Source organism: Salvelinus sp. IW2-2015, unplaced genomic scaffold, assembly GCF_002910315.2.
Source record: "Salvelinus sp. IW2-2015 unplaced genomic scaffold, ASM291031v2 Un_scaffold1280, whole genome shotgun sequence".
Lineage (NCBI taxonomy): Eukaryota > Metazoa > Chordata > Actinopteri > Salmoniformes > Salmonidae > Salvelinus > Salvelinus sp. IW2-2015.
Genome location: NW_019942815.1, coordinates 170,991 through 181,912, shown reverse-complemented (window position 1 = coordinate 181,912; position 10,922 = coordinate 170,991).

The following is a 10,922-nucleotide window of genomic DNA, read 5'->3' as shown; positions in this document are numbered from 1 at the left end:
GCATCACAAACGCTTATAACACACAAGACCATACAGGTCACCTAACCTGTCCATTTAAAACAAGCGTGTGTCAATCAATCAATCAAATCTATTTCTAAAGCCTTTTTTACATCAGTAGATGTCACAAAGTGCTATACAGAAACCCAGCCTAAAACCCTAAATAGCAAGCAATGCAGATGTAGAAGCACGGTGGCTAGGAAAACTCCATAGAAAAGCCAGAACTTAGGAAGAAACTTAGAGATGAACCAGGCTCGGAGGGGTGGCCAGTCCTCTTCTGGCTGTGCCGGGTGGATTTTATAACATTACATGGTCATGATGTTCAAACGTTCACAGATGACCAGCAAGGTCAAATAATAATAATCACAGTGGTTGTAGAGGGTGCAACAGGTCAGCACCTCAAGAKTAAATGTCAGTTGGCTTTTAATAGCCCAGCATTCAGAGTTTGAGACAGCAGGTGCGGTAGATAGAGAGAGTCRAAAACAGCAGGTCTGGGACAAGGTAGCACGTCCTGTGAACAGGTCAGGGTTCCATAGCCGCAGGCAGAACAGTTGAAACTGGAGCAGCAGCACGACCAAGTGGACTGGGGACAGAAAGGAGTCATCAGAACAGGTAGTCTTGAGGCATGGACCTAGGGAAGAGAGGGAGAGTGAGAGAGAGATAATTAGAGGGACCATACTTAAATTCACACAGGAYACCAGATATAACAGACTGACCCTAGCCTCCCGACACCTAAACTATTGCAGCATACAGACTGGAGGCTGAGACAGGAGGGGTCGGGAGACACTGTGGCCCCGTCCGACAATACCCCCAGACAGGGCCAACCAGGCAGGATATAACCCCACCCAGTTTGCTAAAGCACAGCCCCCACACCACTAGAGGGATATCCGCAGACCACCAACCTACTACCCTGAGACAAGGCTGAGTATAGCCCATGAAGATCTCCTCCACCGCACGAGCCCAAGAGGGCGCCAACCCGGACAGGAAGATCACGTCAGTGACTCAACCCACTCAAGTGGCACACTCGACCTAGGGATGGCATGGAAGAGCACTAGTAATAGGATCAGAGGCAGAGAAGCCCAGTGGAGAGAGTGGAACCAGCTAGGMAGAGACAACAAGGGCGGTTCATCGCTCCAGTGCCTTTCCGTTCATCTTCGTACCCCTGGGCCAGGCTACACTCAGTCATAGGACCTACTGAAAAGATGAGTCTTCAGTAAAGACTTATCGGTCAAGACAGAGTCTGCGTTTCTCACATGGATAGGCAGACCATTCCATAGAAATTGAGCTCTATAGGAGAAAGCCTTCCCTCCAGCTGTTTGTTTAGAAATTCTAGGGACAATAAGTAGGCCTGTGTCTTGTGACCATAGCGTACGTGTAGGTATATATGGCAGGACCAAATCGGAGAGATAGGTATGGCCCCGTTGATGTAATCTAGTACACACCCTTAAGCACTAAATGGATGGATGGCCCGAAAAAACTCGCCATGAACTGAGGCTAACTGTCACGTCCTGACCATAGTGCTTATGTGTTTTGCTTGTTTTAGTGTTGGTCAGKACGTGAGCTGGGTGGGCATTCTATGTTGTGTGTCTAGTTTGTCTGTTTCTGTGTTCAGCCTAATATGGTTCTCAATCAGAGGCAGCTGTCAATCGTTGTCCCTGATTGAGAATCATATATAGGTGGCTTGTTTTGTGTTGGGATTTTGTGGGTGGTTGTCAGTGTTTGTGCACACGGGCTGTGACGGTTAGTACGTTTGTTGTTTTGTATTTGTCTAGTTTTCTTGTTTATAATCATGGAAAACTTACCACGCTGTACTTGGTACTCCAATCCTTCTCGCCTCTCCTCGTCCTCATCTCCGAGAAGAAATCCCCAAAATTTCTTGGGGGGGGGGGAGGCTAAAGGGTAGTGTGGCGAAGGCAGGTAGGAGACCTGCGCCAACTTCCCATGCTTACCGTGGAGAGCGGGAGTACGGGCAGACACCGTGTTGTGCGGAAGAGCGCAAGGTGTCTCTGTAGTGTGTGCTAGCCGTGGCGGTACATTCCAGCTCCACGTAGTGCCGGGCTAGAGTGAGCATTGAGCCAGGTGCCATGAAGCCGGCTCAACGCGTCTGGTCTCCAGTGCGTCTCCTCGGGCCGGCATACATGGCACAGCCTTACGCATGGTGTCCCGGTTCGCCAACACAGCCCAGTGCGGGTTATTCCACTCCCCGCACTGTTCGGCTACGGGAGCATTCAACCAGGTAAGGTTGGGCAGGCTCGGTGCTCAAGGGAGCCAGTACGCCTGCGGTCGGTATCCGGCGCACCCCGCCCCACGCCCGTACCACCAGTGCCTACACCACGCACCAGGCTTCCAGTGCGTCTCCAGAGCCCTGTTCCTTCTCCACGCACTCTCCCTATGGTGCGTGTCTCCAACCCAGTACTCCGGTGCCGTGTACAATGCCAGCGCCGTTGAGCTGCCTGCTGCCCTCCCAGCGCGTCTGAGCCTGCTGCTGCCAGCGCCGTCTGAGCTGACTGCCTGCCCAGCGCGTCTGAGCTCTGCTGCCCAGCGCCGTCTGAGCTGACTGCCTGCCAAGAGCCGTCTGAGCTGTGCAGCGCCGGAGAAGCCTGCTGCCCAGAGCCGTCTGAGTGTGCTGCCTGCCAGAGTTTGCGTGGTCACCGCAGCGTGCTGCCCGAGCCGTAGGCGCCCTCAGTCGAGCCGCAGAGCTGTCCGTAGTCAGGAGCTGCCAGAGGCCCGCGAGTGTCAGGTAGGAGTCGCCAGCAGTCAGGACGCTCAGTAGCCAGCAGAGTCGGAGCTGCACAGACGCCGGCAGTCAGGAGTGAGAGCGCCAAGCCGTCAGCTGCAGAGCCGCACCAGTCAGGAGCTGCAGAGCCGCCAGCCAGTCAGAGCTGCCTTCCAGTCATGAGCTGCCTGCCAGTCATGAGCTGCCTTCCAGTCATGAGCTGCCCTCCAGTCATGAGCTGCCCCAGTCATGAGCTGCCTCCAGTCATGAGCTGCCGCCAGTCATGAGCTGCCTTCCAGTCATGAGCTGCCCTCCAGTCATGAGCTTCCCTCTCAGTCATGAGCTGCTCTCAGTCCGGAGCTGCCATCTCAGGTCGAGTGCCACTCAGTCGGAGCTGCCATTAGTCGGAGCGACATCCAGTCAGAGCTGCTCTCTGTCCGGAGCTGCCTTCAGTCCGGAGCTGCCCTTCAGTCCGGAGCTACCTCTCTGTCCTGAGCTACCTCTCTGTCCTGAGCTGTCTCTTCTATCTAGGGGGGCCTTGTTGAAGGTTCTCGACCAGGGTCGGGGGCGAGGGTTGCCATCTCAAGGACGCTAAGGAGGGGGACAAAGACAATGGTGGAGTGTGTGGCTCGTCTGCGCCGGAGCCGCACCGCGACAGAGCGCGCACAGATGCCCACCAGACCTCCCCTTGTGTTTTAGGGGTGTTCGGAGTCCGCACTTCAGGAGGGGGGTACTGTCACGTCCTGACCATAGTGTTTATGTGTTTTTGCTTGTTTTAGTGTTGCAGGAGTCAGCGTGAGCTGGTGGGCATTCTATGTTGTGTGTCTAGTTTGTCTGTTTCTGTGTTCAGCCTAATATGGTTTCAATCAGAGGCAGCTGTCAATCGTTGTCCCTGATTGAGAATCATATATAGGTGGCTTGTTTTGTGTTGGGATTTTGTGGTGGTTTGCTCCTGTGTCAGTGTTTGTGCACACGGGACTGTGACGGTTATTTAGTTTGTTGTTTTGTATTTTGTCTAGTTTTCTTGTTATTAAATCATGGAAACTTACCACGCTGTACATTGGTCCTCCAATCCTTCTCGCCTCTCCTCGTCCGAGGAGGAGGACGACTTAGACTGCCGTTACACTAACCAGTTCTGTTTGGGGGTTGGTTGGGGGCATTGTGGTAGTGTATTAAAGACTTCTCTGTCTGTATACCAAAGTCCAAAACTAGTCATCTAACTTTTGAACTGATAACAATATAAATGCAGTATTGTATTGACCTACTCAAATGTCATATCCATTTTGCTGATTAAACAATACACCACATTGAGCGTAATTGAATAATAATTGAGTCACTGGTGAAGTAGACAAACAAAACAAAAARATAAGGGMAATTCCATGGGAACGGAATTAAGCTAAGACTCAGATTTTTATGCCAAACAAAAACCATTGATTTCAAAGTTTAACAAACCATACAACTCTATGCACATGGACTACTTTTAACAATTTACACAAAACATTTTACAAAAACACATCCACTGGAAGAACTGTGCAGAAGCAAAGTTTGGTGACAGAAGTTTGAGTTTTAATCATTTAATAATTCATAAACCAAATAGATATCAGYAAAAACACTATACCTCATTGGTAGGTTTACCTTTACTTGTTATTTCTGTGAACTGTCATTATCCTCCTTTCTCATGAGGGAGAGAAAAAAGAAATATCTTTTGTAAGTTTTTGGTAAGAGAATTTCAAGGCACAGGGCAATGATCCTTATTTAGTACAATATCAAAATATACCACCGAACAACATCTGTTTGGTGTAAATGCATGACCTTTGGTGTCAACATAGTTAGTACAAGTGTCTACAAAGGCCATATTGAAATGTTAAGACTGTCATTATCTATTGTACTCCAGTGTCAATCAAAATTGGAATTTTGAGAAAAGTTGGGTCTGCGGAGATTGAGGCACGCTACAGCATTCTCCCTCTCTCTCTCACACACACACACACACACACNGTCATCGGAGGCCAGTCGGCTTATACCGTCCACCGGATACTGGATTCCCGCCGGGTGCAGCGGTCCTGGCAGTATCTGGTGGACTGGGAAGGCTACGGTCCCGAGGAGCGCTCCTGGGTTCCTGCCAAGGACATACTGGACCCTGACCTCATTCGTCAGTTCAGGGTCCTCCACCCTGAGAAGGCTGGTAGGAACGTCAGGAGCCGTTCCTAGGGGGGGGATTCTGACAGGTATTGGCCAGGACTGTTTGGTTTTGTTCACTAGATGTCCCCCTTGCACCTTTTTTGTACCTTTTGTTTTTCTTGCCCTAATTATTGTTTGCACCTGTAAGTCATTCCCTTGTTAGTATTTAAACCCTGTGTGTTCCTCTGTTCCTTGCTCAGTGTTTGTATGTTAGCACCCAGCCCCAGCCTTTGTGAACATTTTTCTCTTGTTGGATTTTCCAGAGGTTCTCTGGTTTTGTTCTCGTGTATTTTTGGATTGGTCTTTTGAGGTTTGTTTTTTCCCTTGCTGTTTTTACCACTTTGTGGATTTTCTTTTGTATTTTGGAAGATATCTATTTTTTATTAAACCACCATCTCTAGTACTGCTGTGTCTGCCTCATCTTCTGGGTTCTGCCAATTATTAGTGACTGTTTCTCGCACCGGGTCCTGACAGTAGCAGGCCTTACTCACTCAGTGATTTACATTCTATTTGCTGATGCCATTTTAATATACTCTAAGAGTGTATGTGAGTGTGTGTGTGGATTTCTTAAGATATTGTTTTTATATTTATATATTCATCCAGACAATTATTATGATTTAAACATGTTTAAGATCTGAGAAAGACCAGTCTCCCTTGGATTTGCTAACACTGCAAGTACTCTATGGGTGTGTTTGTGAAAGAGTGTGTGTTTGGATTTCTTTAGATATTGTTTTCATATATACAGTATATTGGTCTGAACAATTTATATATAAAATTCATTTGAATATGAATTCACATTAATTGATTCTTCTCTGTCTGTGTCCAAAGACTAAATACAGTACAATTTCAACAACTCATATTTTAGACAAACGCTTTGGCCGATGTAAAAATAATCTCTTCATATTTGTCCATCAGTARGCTCAGAGAACAAGTGTACTAAAGGAAACTATACATTCACACTATGGATATGAATGGGTTAAACACACTGTCACGTAGAGTAGGCCAGAAGGCTAAACTGGAAAACCTAACCTCTATCAAAATAAAAAGATGGCGGAGCCGCAAAAGTTYTTCTGTGCAAAGGTGTTTATTTACAAAGTGATTCCGGAACAAGAACAACAGTACTGCCATCAAACGTCTACCTTATGGGACAGCTTAAAACAATGCTGCCCCATCCACAGCTCGATCCAAAATGCCTCYCTCATGAACTGAAAGAGAGGCTCCTTTTGTAGGGCTAGCCCCTCCCCTCAGAACAATTACTACCCTAATTAATTAAGCAATTAYCTAGTCAAACCTACATTTTCCATTAACTMAACATACTAAAGGATATACATTGCAACACGTTTTTAAACAATATCACAACATAACATTTACAACATTACATCACTACTGACAGTATCTTTCAATATTGCTATTTACATTAATGAGCCWTTTGGGACAGGCACTATAAAGTCAGCCCAATTCCCTTAGCTCGGGTCCTTTTCCAGCATACCCGGAAACTACCGAGATGGAGAGAGAGAGCAACAGAACAAACAAACAAAGCGCTCATCCACAACATTGATAAGTATAATAAATATTGCATATCTTAAATATGAACACTGACAAGTGTGAAATGTATGTACTAAGACAGAAGTTAATTTGTGTGTCGAYCCACATTGTTAACTTATCTTATAACGGAGCAGAGAGGAGTGATGAATGTGTGCGTGCGTTAAAGTACCAAATGCTGCCCGCGGCCAGTGACGGACTTCTTACCTTCCTCCTCTCCTGAAGCGACCAGGTTCGGGAGCCTTGATAGGTAGTCCGCCGTGACGTTTTCTTTTCCTGTCTTGTGACGGACACAGAACCTGAAGGGCTGGAGCTCCAGATACCACCTGGTCACACGAGAGTTCCGGTCCTTCATGGTCTGGATCCAGGTCAATGCTCTGTGGTCCGTGTGCAGGTCAAATTCCCTCCCAAGAAGGTAGTAACGGAGGCTATCTAGGGCCCACTTTATAGCCAGGCACTCCTTCTCGATTGTAGAATACCTGGTTTCCCTGGGCAACAGCTTCCGACTCAGGTACAGCACAGGAAGCTCTTCTCTGTCACCACCAAAGGCTGGGGCTGGGTGGCTAACATAGAACCCATACACACTGTATGTCAATCTTGGGGACATCGGGGTAGTCGCTGGATTTTCAAATACTAGGGGGTCATAGGCACACGTTTACGTTGGATGTACATATTTATGAGGGGGGGTTTCTGAGTCAAAAAAAGGTGAGAGGTACACAAGAGAATAGGAGCATTGGGGGATCTATTATTGGGTGGACATTACCAATACAGAGATACATAGGAGTCGTGATATATTGGCGTAGTGCTATTTGTATGCTCATATACCCCCTCCAGGAATAGGCGGTATTTATTGGTATGTTATACACCTTTATAGGGGACATGGGAGCCACTCACACTGTAGCGACGAATTCTGAGGAAATGGTATGAGGTACGGCCGCCAGTATGCGGTCCATATATGGTGAGACCGTTAAGACACTAAACGAAAAATCCCTTTATTTCCTAATTTTTTGGGGGACGCTATTCTCCACGTGCCCTTCCCATCCACCAGATGAGCTTTGGACACGGCTGAGCTAGGACCACGTCGGCAGCCCAATATTTAAGGGCGATTACACACCACTTTATATCCGCCCCAATAGAGAACAACTCGCTGGACGTAGGTTAAGGACTCGGCCGGCATTATCCTTATTCCTGCTGGTGTCAATCGAGCTTTCGCGGAGAAGCTGCCTAGTGGTAGCAGCACAGAGCGAGACGGCGTGGAGATGATTTAGACGGCGTCTGGCGAGCATATTAGACCCTGCCGCGTAGAGACTGAAACAGGGGAGAGCAATCAATATCACAACTCAGAAGAGTATTATAATAAAGAAATGTGAAATGTGGATTGATGTCTCATCGTTAGGGGATCTGCCGTCAAAAGTGGTTTCAGGCGAATCAATGCTAGAATCGGGGGGTTAAAAAAATAAAAAAGAGAAAAATCAGGAAGCTTGCGGCAGAGCGTGTTTATTCACACAAATGTGCATCTCCGGCGGAACAAGATTAGCGAACGGTCAGTAGTCTTTAGTAACTTGAAGAGCCATACTCTCTGGCCGCGGCATACTAACAACCAGGGTAAAGGGCCACAACAAGCCGTCCCTTCACAGACTCGTACCATTCCAAGTGCCGCCAGTACGTTCTGGGCTTGCTATGTATAGCGGGGACACACTCGTTGCGATCGCCAATGAGACTGGGAGCCTCAACCTGCTTTTCTTCTGGAAAATGTGAAGGTTCCGAAGATGCTAGGGACATGAGCGAGTGAGGGGCGTATGTTGGGGAGCCTGGTTCACGCAATTAAGTTATAATGATGAGATAGTTAGAGTCGACTAACGGGCCAGGTAAGTTGCCTTTGGTGTGATCCTACCTTTACGGTTAATCCAAAAAGGAAGATTCTCTATCACAAAAGAGTAGCGCTCACAACAAAGTCTTCTCTATTAATATGCACGCTCAGATTTTCTCTCCCCCTGAATGACACCAACTAGAAAAGGAGGTAACTGGAACATTACATGGCACTAAAGGCCCTTGTAGACAGGTGCCACGTATCATGATCCTTCAGTGTCTGTTAAAAAACCTGTGTCGAAGATCCGTCCCACAAAAAAAGACAAGCCTCGAGACTGACACTTCCTTCGTAGATTTAACTGATGAGGACACGTGTGCGCGCGCGGCAGTCCACCACAATGACGCAGATCATAATACCTCGGGTGGACGCGGAGGAGCTCCCTGAGCTTCAGCCTTACATTAAAATGAGAGTAGTCTCTTTGCCGCATTGACTGTTGTACTGGGTAGCTGCTGAAAAGTTGCCAAAATGTGAGCTTCTCACTGGCCTCAAGCCAAGTATGTAATTGTGATGATTGGACCAAGTGTGGACGGGAGTTGATATTGTTAAGTGGAATGCTCTCGCCCATATGCAAAGAGCCATAACTCGCAGGCGCATGGGTCTATTACAGCTCCCATAGCATGAGCCAACAAGAACTATCTACTTCATACTACCTCTGCTCAAGTCTGGCCGTTGGACCCGGATGGTACCGTAATGGTCCCATGAAGGAATGATATTACTGAGTTGGGCACCAATACCTAAGATTTGGAAGTTTTGGCCAGAATCGGCAGTCGCTATCAAAAATACGTGTTGGCAGTCTCTATGTTAGGCGTTGAGAAACTAGAGGGGAAGACACTCTACGAGTACCGTGTGTAATTCTTCCATAATATATCGGTTGCAGAGTGCACATTAAGTCTACCAAAGGGAATCATCAGTGAACACCACTAATGGTGCATAGACACGTAATCTATAACCACACCACACATCACATATGCTGTTTTCCCATCGTAAGAGAGGTGAGAAACCGTCTAAGCACTAGTAGCTTCACATGAGATACTCGTATTAATCGATGGCCGCCGATGTTACTGACGAAACACTGTCCTGCGCTAATTTAGCACTGTATGGCGATTTGTCACAGGTGGAAGGAGCTAGGTACCAGGTCAGATCATCAGGTGTGTATGTCCTAGATATTGGTGGTGGTCTGTAATTAGGCAGTGTAAAGGCCCCAGTAATATCGAATGTTTCCGAGCCATACTGAAGATATTGGTCCGAGCTGGTATACAAGTTCAGGCATCTCTCTCTCTTCGGTGGGGAATAGATAGATCTGGTTGTTGATACAGTGCAAGAGTCGGTTGAAGAGATCAAATGTGGTAACGTGTCAGCAGGAGGTGCATAGAATTTGCCCTGCGACAAATTCGCCAAGAACACCGGATACAGGCCTTGGCTCAAACTGAAAGTCGCATGACTTCAGGGAGTAAACAGGTCTCACGCACTTTTATCATTTCTTTAAATTGGTGGGCAGCCGCACCGCAGATCTGCCTAGCAGTAACGATGGTATTGGTAACTTCTGTCGTCTCACACAATTGGTTATCGGAGAGACGGTAGACGGCCATACAAGACTGAAACTTCAAATCTATATGCGACATACTCCCAACTTAACATAGCTGCTGACGTAGTCTGTGGCCGGCCGTAATGCGTTCGCTGTAAAACACCAAAGGTGAAAGGCCGACTGAGCAGAAGCCGTGGCCCCCACAAAGAAGGGGACCTTGGGATTGCGCATTTCGAGCGATGAGAGTCAGGCAATCAGGAACACAAAACCAAAAGGCTCAAAGGCTGCGCGTACAAGTGATCCAGCCAATGCTGAGTTGAAAATAAGGAGGTGAGGAGCGGAGCTGCAAGTATGGTAAGCCAATAGAACTATTAACTCCCGTGTCTTATTTTCTCAGTGAGCATGAGGACCTTAAACCAATGTCACCACGGTCGGTACACGAGCGAGACAAGTGTTGAAATGTATGCGTCATAGCTAAGAAAGACAATTACAGGAGAGAGTCTCATATTTGTGTGCTGCTGAGCGCTCCACATTTGTGTGAGAGGCTTATCTTATAAAGAGCATGAGTCCAGAGTATGGAGGTGCATGAGCGATTTGAAAGTATAGATGTATCTCGGTGTATGTCTTGTTGTATAAGTACCGCTGAAGATGCTGCCCGCGGCCAGTGACGGACTTCTTACCTTCCTCCTCCTTCCTCGCTGAAGCGACCAGGTTCGGGAGCCTTGATAGGTAGTCCGCCGTGACGTTTTTCTTTCCTGTCTTGTGACGAACACAGAACCTGAAGGGCGGAGCGATACCGCACTCCACCTGGTCACACGAGAGTTCCGGTCTTCATGGTCTGGCATAGTCTGGCCAGGTCAATGCTCTGTGGTCCGTGTGCAGGTCAAATTCCTCCCAAGAAGGTAGTAACGGAGGCTATCTAGGGCCCACTTTATAGCAGCAGCACTCCTTCTCGATTGTAGAATACCTGGTTTCCCTGGGCAACAGCTTCCGACTCAGGTACAGCACAGGAAGCTCTTCTTCTTCTCTTCTTTCATTTGACACCAGATTTGATATGCTCCTATGAACTTCACATGTTCAAACTCGCTTTTAAA